We start from the raw sequence: 2,120 nt of genomic DNA, 5'->3' as shown, positions 1-2,120 counted from the left end.
TGTTCTACAATTTAATTGCTCTTTTTGAAGGTAAGATTGTATCTATTTATAAACTATGACAATATGACATTTGTGCAAAAAAATTCTCAATTTAGAAGTAAAAGTCTAAAAGTAAAAGAGAAAACCATTATAGAAATGCTTAGTAAGACAATTTTTTCCTATTGAATTGGTTTTTATATTAACTTTTTTCGTTGCTAGAAAATTTAAGTGTACAGACTTATTCCTCTATAAGTAAAACATTTAGAAAACTGTATTTAAATGCTGACCAAAAATATTTTTCCTCACTTCTCAAAACTCTTTAAAATGATTAAAATTCACAATTAAAAATGAATGTTAAATTGTTAATGTTAAAATTAACAATTAAAAATGAATGACCCTCATATATGTATGTATGTATATGTACATATGTATATCTCACTATGGATTTATCTCAGAAACAATGTGAATAACAAAAACAGCCTTCACAATGAAAGAGTATGATATATTTTCTCTAAAAATTAACACAATATTTACATATTGTTACTGATTGCATATATATATATATATATATATATATATAATTCATCCCCAAACTGGTTGTCAACACATTAGTGGGCTAGGGATTTTTCAAGGGTCTGAAGACAGAGAAAATTTCCACCTTCGGGGTCTTTACTTTGTGATGGTAGGAGACAGTAAATAAGTGTTATCCATAAAACATGTTGCACTTGAGGTTGATAACCGCTCTGAAGAAAAGAAAGGTGGGAAGATAAGAAACTGTGTGCTGGGAGTAAGGGATATCACTGCATTTTAAAAGAGATGGTCTCCCTGGCAAAGTATGATTTGGACAAAGACAAGAAAGGGGTCAAACACCAAGCTGTACAGATACTTGGAGGAAGAGAGCATAGGGAAAAGCGCCTGAGAAAGGAACATGCCTGATAGCTGGGGAAGGGCAAAAAGGGAGGGAAAAAACTTGTACCTGAGAAAATGAGGGGTACAGTAGTAACAGATATGGCCCAAAAGGTAACTGGAATAGAGGGTCGTCTTGGGTTTGGATCGCCACAAGCAAATCTTGAGAATATATATATACACACAGGTGATTTATTAAGGAAATGTTCTGTAAATTCCCAGGGACACTCAGCTCTAGCGCACAATGGCTATAGTTATTCAGGGCAGTCCTCAGAAAAGACTTGTAGTCTTGTGCTGCTAAAAGTAGAGACAAGGATGGGCACAGATGTGGGGGGGTGGATTCTAGTGTATTTCTGCAAAATATCCATAATGTGTCTATAGACCCAAAGATTGTATAGCTCTTTGTTAACCTTGGAAGGTTGTGCCTTTTACTATAAGCAAGATGAGTAACCACCGGAGGATTCTAAGCTAAGACAAAGTGATCAGACCATTGTTTGGTTTTGTTTTTGCCAAAAATATTTACTATTTATTTTTTTATTAACATATAATCTATTATCTGCTTCAGGAGTACAGGTCTGTGAATCATCAGTCTTATACCATTCACAGCACTCACCATAGCACATACCCTCCCCAATGTCCATCATCCAGCCACCCCATCCCTCCTACACCCCTCTCCTCCCGCAAACCCTCAGTTTGTTTCCTGGGATTTAGAGTTTCTTATGGTTTGTCTCCCTCCCTGGACCATCTCTGAGCTATTTTGGTGGCTTCGACCAAAATGCTAACATCAGAAGTATTAAGAAATATTTGGATTCAGATTAATTCTGAATGTAAACAAACAAGATTATTACATAGACTTGGGGAAGTTAAGGAGAACTCTAAGGGATTTGGTGTGGCCTACTAGAAATAAGGAACTTGTAAAAACTAACACAATAGGGAAGAACTTGGGGGGGTGGGAAGTGGGAGAGCATATTAAGGGTTCAATTTTTGGTATTTTACTGTAGAAATATCTATTAGACATTCAAATGATGATATCAGTAGACCTTTAAATAAGTGAATCATATTTGGAAAGGAGATTCTGGCTGGAGACATAAATTTATAATTCTTCAGGGTATAGAAATAGAGCATGAGAATGAAATTTGAGTGAGTACAGGTAAGCCAAAAATAAAATATGTCAGGGATAGACACCTGAAGCACTCTAAGATCTATATGCAAAGAAATGAGGAGAAAAAAGTCAA

The sequence above is a fragment of the Mustela putorius genome, unplaced genomic scaffold (assembly GCF_011764305.1).
Source record: "Mustela putorius furo isolate JIRA1106 unplaced genomic scaffold, ASM1176430v1.1 tig00003974_pilon_pilon_pilon, whole genome shotgun sequence".
NCBI lineage: Eukaryota > Metazoa > Chordata > Mammalia > Carnivora > Mustelidae > Mustela > Mustela putorius.
This window is presented reverse-complemented; position numbering follows the sequence as displayed.